A 10159-nucleotide genomic window follows, 5' to 3' on the forward strand; every position below is an offset into this window, starting at 1 on the left:
AAGTATTCTACTTCCGCGTTCCATATGCGTTCCATCTGTATAATGTATTCATAGCAACAAGAAACAGAGTGCAAAATGCACTCAAATGCAGAATATTAATATAACAAAGTGCATATCTATACAAAAAGGAAAATGAATTAGTATCTATAATGAAAAAATAAATAAATAGTGAATAAATGAATAATGTCTTTGCCTAATGTGTTTTATGACTCACAGGCTTGTATTATACAAGCATTCTATATAAAGTAAACAATACAATATTAAACAGCAATTACCTTATTCTTTTAACATTTAGAAATGTTCTATCAATAATAGTAAATACCGTATATCAAATATTCTATTCGAAAATTTAAATTAGTACACACATCTTCTAAAAAACTGAAGACAGGGGGAGAAAGAGGAAAAAAGGGGGGCGGAGCCTAACTGGCAAGCTGACAGGACGTGCTCTGCAGGAGCCCCTGCCAAAAATCTGGCAATTACTCGAGCTGATATACCACAACCCTCCTACAAAGGTGCCCACGACACGGGGCCACCTGCCGGAAATCGATGAGACCAAACCCGACACCCGGGAGTACCGGACACCGAAGCGGCAGCACCTTGGGAGGTGGCGAAGGAAGACAGCTGCTTCCCCGCCGAGTGCAAACAGCCGCAAGCGACATTGCAACACCTCCCCCGCCCCAATGGACCGGTGGGGGAGATCCCGGTCCCCGCCCGGCGGAGAATCACCAACTCCACGCCCTACGATCAAGCCCGCGACCCTCTCAAGCAAGGCGGGAGTTGGGGCCTCCAAAATGGCGGACACCACTGCCTCACCTACACGAGGCTCCAAACAGAAGTCAGGGACTCTAAAGCGGATCGACGCACTATTCAAGGCCTTCTGGAGTAAAATAGAGGCGCGACAAGCTGATGCACATGACCCAGCTGGAAAATTACCGTTGGTATCGCCGCCCCAAGCACTCCTCATAAAAGCTCCTCACCAAAAGAGCATGCGGAAAATGGCGTTGCGGCAGGCGCCGCTCCCTGCCGACAAGCAAACCACTGCGATCACGCCAGGCTGCAAGGGCGGCGTTGCGGGAGACACAGCCAGCCCCCCCCAAGCCTCAAAACAAACCAAGAAACACAAAGAGCCGGCAAGCTTACCCATGTGGCACCCGACCAACGTGGGCAAGAAAGCAAAGGGCAACTAACAGCAGGTCACATCCAGATCGCCCACAAGCATCCCAGCACTCACGCGAGCGGACGAGCCCGACAACAGGGCTTTTACGCTGGAGAAGGGAGATGGCTGAAACACAATCCAGACAACCTGATCACCATCCCAGGTATGCACACAAGGCCTCCAGAAAGGGCTGAGGCAGACTAGACGGATGCGACGCACGGCCCGCAGCCTGCGACCCTGCTCACCATGCAGAGACTCCCTCTCCCATCAACCGGAGGTAACAAAAATTTATTAATTGTAAATGTGGGACCAGAAGTTCAGTATAACGTAGGCAGACTACACAGTTATATTTTTTGTTTGTTATGCTTTCTTATTAATGTCTACCTACTGAGACAGCTGATTATAAGCATTGTGTTTGCAGTCTTGAAGGGCCTCAGTGGCCTTAATTTCTGGGAGTCTAACACGCACTACAGCCAACTTACATGCTAGCACTTCGCTACACATACCTCTAGAGCAGGGCTTCCCAAACTTTTATGGGCCGAGACCCACTTTTCAAAATGGTAATTTTTCGGGACCCACTTGCTTTTAATGTGTATTTTAAAAAGTGAACACCATGGCAATCCGCTTCAGAGGCATACAATTGGCACACCATGGCAAACCGCTTTAGAGGCATACAATTGGCAAACTATAGCAATCCGCTTTAGATGCATACAATTGGCACACCATGGCAATTCGCTTTAGATGCATACAATTGGCACACCGTGGAAATCCGCTTTAGATGCATACAATTGGCACACCATGGCAATTCGCTTTAGATGCATACAATTGGCATACCATTGCAATCAGCATTAGATGCATAAAATTGGTACACCATGGCAATCAGCTTCAGAGGCATACAATTGGCATACCATGGCAAACCGCTTTAGAAGCATATAATTGGCAAACTATAGCAATCCGCTTTAGATGCATACAATTGGCACACCATGGCAATTCGCTTTAGATGCAAACAATTGGCATACCATTGCAATCAGTTTTAGATGCATAAAATTGGTACATCATGGCAATCAGTTTTAGAGGCATACAATTGGAACATCATGACAGCTTTAAATACATAAACTTGGCACACCATGGCAATCAGCTTTAGATGCATAAACTTGGCATATCATGGCAATCACTTTTAGATACATAAACTTGGCACATCATGGCAATCAGCTTCAGAAGCATTCAATTGGCACACCATGGCAATCAGCTTTAGATGCATAAAATTGGCATATCATGGCAATCACTTTTAGATGCATAAACTTGGCACATCATGGCAATCAGCTTCAGAAGCATTCAATTGGCACACCGTGGAAATCCACTTTAGATGCATACAATTGGTATACCATTGCAATCAGTTCTAGAGGCATACAATTGGAACATCATGACAGCTTTAAATACATAAACTTGGCACACCATGGCAATCAGCTTTCGATGCATAAACTTGGCATATCATGGCAATCACTTTTAGATGCATAAACTTGGCACATCATGGCAATCAGCTTCAGAAGCATTCAATTGGCACACCATGGCAATCAGCTTTAGATGCATAAAATTGGCATATCATGGCATCACTTTTAGATGCATAAACTTGGCACATCATGGCAATCAGCTTCAGAAGCATTCAATTGGCACACCATTGCAATCAGTTTTAGATGCATAAAATTGGCACACCATGGCAATCAGCTTTAGATGCATAAACTTGGTATATCATTGCAATCACTTTTAGATGCATAAACTTGGCACATCATGCCAATCGGCTTCAGAAGCATTCAATTGGCACACCATGGCAATCAGCTTTAGATGCATAAAATTGGCATAACATGGCAGTTTTAGAGGCATAATTTTGATATATCATGGCAGTTTTAGACGCAGAAACTTTACACATCATGGCAATCAGTTTTAGAGACATACAACTGCTTACTCACAGACTCAGAATCAGAAATGTTGTTGTCCTGCTCTTTCATCCAGGCACCTCACATTGATTATCCTAGTGGTGGAACTAATGTAGAGAGGACCGTGGTGCAAGTATGTTTTCTGGGCCCCCATCTAGTGAAAGTGTGGCCAAAAGGTAGATCTCCATCTGTCGGAGAACTTCAACAATAATATGCCAGATGGAGATCTACCATTTGCACATCATTGCAGGGTTATATTTGTGAGCAGTGTTTGAATGTAAGTATGTTTTTGTATTAAGTATATGTGTGCATGTATGAGTGTATTTGTATGTACTGTTGCTATTGGAATGTAGTGGTGTACTTGTTTGTAATGTTTGCATCTGAATGCAGGGGTGTTTGTATATGTAGTGTAGGACTTTAAATGCAGGTGTGCTTTTTGTGTGTAGTGTTGGTGTTTGAATGAAGGGGTGTTTGTAGATCATTTTAGTGTTTTAATGCAGGGGTGTGTTTGTAATGTTTGCGTTTGATTGCAGTGTGTGCGTGTGTGTAGTGGATGCAGTGTGTGTATATTGTGTTTATAAAATATACATATACACAATGTGTGTTTCAATGTAAGGATGTTTTTTTGTATGGAGTATGTGTGCAGTGTATACACACACACACACACACACACACAGACACACAAATACACAGCGATACACACAATGACACTTAGTTTCCCACACACAGATACACAGACACTCATGTACACAGATACACACAGACACACAAATACACACACACACACTGACACAAAAGGACACGCAGAGACAGGAGGTGAGGGTGACAGTGTGAGAGGGAGTGTGTGTACTGGTAACAGTGTGGGGGGCAGTGTGAGAAAGGGTTACAGTGGGTGGGCAGGGGGAGAAAGGGTTACAGTGGGCAGGCAGGGGGAGAAAGGGTTACAGTAGGCAGGCAGGGGGAGAAAGGGTTACAGTGTGGGGGGGGCAGGGGGAGAAAAGGCGACAGTGGGGGGGCAGGGGGAGAAAAGGTTACAGTGTGGGGAGAGGGGCAGGGAGAGAAGGGGTTACAGGGGGGGAGGGCAGGCAGAGAAGGCGTTACAGTGGGGGGAGGGGGGCAGGCAGAGAAGGCGTTACAGTGGGGGGAGGGGGGCAGGCAGAGAAGGCGTTACAGTGGGGGGAGGGGGGCAGGCAGATAAGGGGTTGCAGTTGGGGGGGAGGGTAGGCAGAGAAGGGGTTACAGTGGGGGGAGGGGGGAAGGCAGAGAAGGGGTTACAGTGGGGGGTGGAGGGCAGGCAGAGAAGGGGTTACAGGGGGGAGGGGGGCAGGCAGAGAAGGGGTTACAGTGGGGGAAGGGGGGAAGGCAGAGAAGGGGTTGCAGTTGGGGGGGAGGGTAGGCAGAGAAGGGGTTACAGGGGGGGGAGAGGGGCAGGCAAGGGGTTACAGGGGGAGGGGGGCAGACAGAAAAGGGGTTACATTGGGGGGGCAGGCAGAGAAGGGGTTACAGTGGGGGGAGGGGGGCAGGCAGAGAAGGGGTTAGGGGGGAGGGAAGGCAGAGAAGGGGTTACAGTGGGGGGGAGGAGGGCAGGCAGAGAAGGGGTTACAGTGGGGGGGAGGGTAGGCAGAGAAGGGGTTACATTGGGGTGAGGGGGCAGGCAGAGAAGGGGTTACATTGGAGTGGGGGGGGGGGCAGAGAAGGGGTTACATTGGAGTGGGGGGGGGCAGGCAGAGAAGGGATTACATTGGAGTAGGGGGGGGCAGAGAAGGGGTTACTTTAGGGTGGGGGGGCAGAGAAGGGGTTACATTGGAGTGGGGGGGCAGAGAAGGGGTTACATTGGAGTGGGGGGGCAGAGAAGGGGTTACATTAGGGTGGGGGGGCAGAGAAGGGGTTACATTAGGGTGGGGGGGCAGAGAAGAGGTTACATTAGGGTGGGGGGGGGGCAGAGAAGGGGTTACATTAGGGTGGGGGGGGCAGAGAAGGGGTTACATTAGGGTGGGGGGGCAGAGAAGGGGTTACATTAGGGTGGGGGGGGCAGAGAAGGGGTTACATTAGGGTGGGGGGGCATTGTTTGGGCTCTGTGCCCTACCTTCATTAGACATCCCTGGTGGTCCAGTGTCTCCCTGGTGGTCCGGTGGGGTAACTCTCCGGTCTGAGCTCCGCCGGGTGCTGAGCTGCAGACAGTGTAATAAAAGTCTCGCGAGCTCCCTGAGTGTTGCCATGGTAACGCTCTGGGAGCTCGCAAGACTTCTATCACACGGTCTGCAGCTCTGCACCCGGCGGAGCTGCAGACCGGAGCTGCTGGCAGACTGACTGGAGGGAGCCCGGCGGCATACAGGGCAAGCCGCCGGGCTCCCTCCTGGTGTCAGTCTGCCTGATTTAGCCAGCGGCCCTGGATGTGTGGGTCAGCGCGACCCACTGGGAATCGCCCTGCGACCCACCAGTGGGTCGCGACCCACACTTTGGGAACCGCTGGCCTACTGTCTTCAGCATGTTTATTAATGTTTATTACTAGTTTTCCCTTTTCGTAAACTCTCAAAGGGCGGGATATTTTGTCTAGGCATACCTGCATACATCTTGTGAACAAACTAAATATCCTGTTCGTTATTACAAGAAACATTACACTCGTAAACTACAGATATAGTAAAAAAATGTGCATGTTCATTCAAATAACCCGAACGTAACGCTTGATAAACAGTCGGAGGATTGCCGTTCAGGGTACCTCAGGCTTGTATGTAAGCATCCTATGCACCGCAAAAAAAAAAAAGAATGGATACCTGTTTAAGAATGTCCACCAAATCATACATACCAGAAACAAATGAACATATCGGAATGAGAAGAAAAAAAAAGGCGTACATGCCGAAACCTTGGGGGCTATTCTTTGACTTTTTCACTCTCCTCTCATTCATTCTGATATTTTCAATTGTTTCTGGTATGTATTATTTAGTGGACATTCTGGGGAAAGGGGGAACGGGGGAGAAAGAAAAAGTTCCATCCAAATATATTAAAGAGTAAAATTTGTGTCGATCTCTTAAATGAAACAATGGTTACAGAGTAAATATACAATAATAAAAATAAAAATATAACAGTTGCCACAATATTATAAACACAGGGTGTGTGATGTTAATTTTATAAGGTATTTGTTCATTGTAGCAGCCTCCCAGGTGTCCCAATCAGGGCCGGCGCGTCCATAAGGCGGCACAGGCGGCCGCCTTAGGGCGCCAGAGAAGGGGGGCGCAAAAATCCGAATCCCCTGCCTCTGGCTGGAGACTCGGATTTTTAATCTCACCTCTCTCCCTGCTGCCAGCACACAGGAGCCTGGCAGTGAAGTCAGCCGTCCTCCTCTGATGATGTCAGAAGGGGGCGGGACTTCTACTGCTCCCAGACTCCCCAGCGGTCCTGATTGCAGCTCCAGCCTCCAGTGCAGCCCATCCCATCCCATCCCATCCGACCACCAGGGGTAAGGTTCTCCCTCCAGGACCAAGGTAAGTCTCTGGGAGGGGGTGGGGGAAGAACTTGTAGCATTTTTTTTTTTTTTTAATCAAAACGTTTTTTTTTTCCAGCCCCTTTCTTCAGCCCCTGCCCCCCACCATACTCCCCCCTGCCCCCCACCATACTCCCCCTGCCCCCCACCATACTCCCCCTGCCCCCCACCATACTCCCCCTGCCCCCCACCATACTCTCCCTGCCCCCACCATACTCTCCCTGCCCCCACTATACTCTCCCTGCCCCCACTATACTCTCCCTGCCCCCACTATACTCTCCCTGCCCCCACTATACTATCCCTGCCCCCACTATACTCTCCCTGCCCCCACTATACTATCCCTGCCCCCACTATACTATCCCTGCCCCCACTATACTGCCCCTGCCCCCACTATACTCCCCCTGCTCCCCCGGCCCCCACTATACTCCCCCTTCCCCCACTATACTCCCCCTGCCCCCACTATACTCCCCCTTCCCCCACCATACTCCCCCTGCCCCCACCATACTATCCCTGCCCCCACCATACTATCCCTGCCCCCACTATACTCCCCCTGCCCCCACTATACTCCCCCTGCCCCCACTATACTCCCCCTGCCCCCACTATACTCCCCCTGCCCCACTATACTCCCCCTGCCCCACTATACTCCCCCTGCCCCACTATACTCCCCCTGCCCCACTATACTCCCCCTGCCCCACTATACTCCCCCTGCCCCCACCATACGGCCCCTGCCCCCACTATACTCCCCTGCCCCCACTATACTCCCCTGCCACCTCTATAGCCCCTGCCCCCACTATACTCCCCTGCCACCTCTATAGCCCCTGCCCCACCATACTACCCCTGACACCTCTATAGTCCCTGCCCCCTCTACAGCCCCTACCCCTCCAAACTGCTCCACCATACTACCCCTGCCCCCTTTACAGCCCCTCTATAGCCCCTGCCCCACCATAGTGCCTCTGCCCCCTCTACTGCCCCATGTGCCCCTCTACAGCACTTCTATTTCCCTCTATAGACCCTGCCCCCACCATACTGCCCCCTTTACAGCCCCTGCCCCCACTATACTCCCCCTGCCCCCACTATACTCCCCCTGCCCCACCATACTCCCGCTGCCCCACCATACTCCCCCCTGCCCCCACCATACTCCCCCCTGCCCCCACCATACTCCCCCCTGCCCCCACCATACTCCCCCCTGCCACCTCTATAGCCCCTGCCCCCACCATACTACCCCTGCCACCTCTATAGCCCCTGCCCCATCATACTACCCCTGCCCCCTTTACAGCCCCTCAATAGCCCCTGCCCCCTCTACTGCCCCATGTGCCCCTCTACAGCACTTCTATTTCCCTCTACAGCCCCTGCCCCCTGCCTCTGCCCCCCTTTCACACGCCTCTACTGCCCCTGTCTCCCCCCTCTACTTCCTCTACCCGCCTCAACAGCCCCTGTCCCCCCCTCTACTTCCCATTTACCCCCTACCATACTGTCCCTGTGACACCACTTTATTGCCTCAGTGTCCCTCGTTACAGCCTGTGCCCACACCATACTGCCCCTGTGTCCCCCCTCTACTGCCCATTTCCAACCACATTGCCCCTTTGCTCCCACCACAGCCCCTATACTCCCTTCTACAGCCTCTAATTCCCTTACTTCACATCCCTTCCACTCCCTTTTACCCCATAGCTCCAGTACAGCCCCTATTCCCTTACTACAGTCCTTACCCCCACTACAGCCCCTCTCCCCCAAATTGCTGCCCATATCCCCCACACTACAGCCCCTGTTCCCACTTGCAGCCATCAACCTACTTCAGTCCCTAACCCCCTACTACAGCCCCAATTCCCCACTACATTTCCTAAGCCCCCAATTACAGCCCCTAACTCTCAACTACAGCCCCTGTCCCCCTACTACAGCCCTTAACTCCTTATTTAGAGCCCCTATTACCCCACTAAAACTCACTACCACCTCCCCCCCCCCCACCCAAGATTAGGTTCTGGATCTGCCCCTGCTCTGTATACCTGTCTGCATGTCTCTGTATGACTGTCTGTCTGTGTCTGTATGTCTCTATATGACTGTGTCCGTGTGTTTCTGAATGTCCCTGTATGCCTGTATGTCGCTGTATGACTGTATCCATATGTCTCTGTATGCCTTGTTCTGTATATCTTTGTGTGACTGTCTGTGTATATATGTCTCTGTATGCATTGTTCGTTATGTCTCTGTATGCCTGCATCTTCATGTCTCTGTATGTCTGTGTTTGTATAACTGTGTTTTTATTTATCTATATGCCAGTGTCTGCATGTCTGTGTGTGTGTGTCTGTATGACTGTATGTCTGTGTACCTGTATGTGTTGATTGTATGACTGTGTGCCTGTATGGCTGTGTTTGTTTGATTGTGTGCCTGCATATTTCTGTGACTATGTGCCTGTATGTGTGTGTGTGTAGCTATATATCTATGTCTATATGGCTTGGGAGGGAAAAGTTACACAAAGGAGCCTGAGGGGAAGAGGGACACACAAAAAACAGGCTGAGGGGAGAGACCCACAGAAAAGGGCTGTGGGAAAGAAAGACACACAAAGGGGCTGGGGGGGGGGAAAGGAGATACACATGGGGGTTGTAAGAGACATACAAGGGGGTGTAAGACACACTAAAGGGGGGTACAATACACTACATGGGGATTTCAAAAGGCTGGATATGAGACACCGCTAAAGATACATCTCATTTGTGTGTGGGGGGGCGGCAAAATTCATCTTCGCCTGTGTAGCCAAAAATCCTTGCACCGGCCCTGGTCCCAATGATACCATAACAGAGTAGTCTGATGGGAATGCTGTCGCAATGCTGTGGGGTGACACCACAACTACTGAAATGCAAATATTATCTAATAATCAGAAGAGTACACATATTCAGAATCGACATACAAAAAGTGCCGTATAAAAAAATATAGAATACAAACATAAAGAGAATCACTATATGAAAAAAATAATAATGCACAATCATCAAGATTGAGAAAAAACAAATAAACTAATGACAGCTATATGTAGCAAAAATTTACAGTATAATCCAGCATGGGTTTCGGAGGATAACAAAACCATAAAGCATTACATACATAAACAACAAAAAACAACAATGTAGATACCACCCAAATATTTAAAAGGAATGGTTATTCTAGACCTTGTGTAGCTCTATTTAGTTTTTATATAAGCCATCACAAATGTAAAGGGTAATTATTAGCCATTTGGGTGGGTTTAAAGTAAAATTGGTCACCTCTTCTTCCAGTCTCTTAATATATGGAGGTCTGTAATCCCACCCTCGTCTTCCAAGCCTCTTCTTAAACACTTAAACACAAAAAAAAATTATATTTAATGACTAGCATACCAGCGTTCAGCTAAGACCTACATTTTTAAAAATAACATTAATAAAGGGTTATTATTATTATTATTATTATTATGATTTATTTTTTTTTTTATTATTTTTTTTAACGGTGGTAAATTTTAAGGAAAATTACAATATTAGGCCATATTAGCCCATCTATAAAAAAAAAAATAGCAATAAAGCTCTTTTTCGTACATAAAATGAGCAATTCCTAAGTCAATTTTTCACATTTGTTTGG

This window comes from Pelobates fuscus, chromosome 13 (assembly GCF_036172605.1).
Source record: "Pelobates fuscus isolate aPelFus1 chromosome 13, aPelFus1.pri, whole genome shotgun sequence".
Classification (NCBI taxonomy): domain Eukaryota; kingdom Metazoa; phylum Chordata; class Amphibia; order Anura; family Pelobatidae; genus Pelobates; species Pelobates fuscus.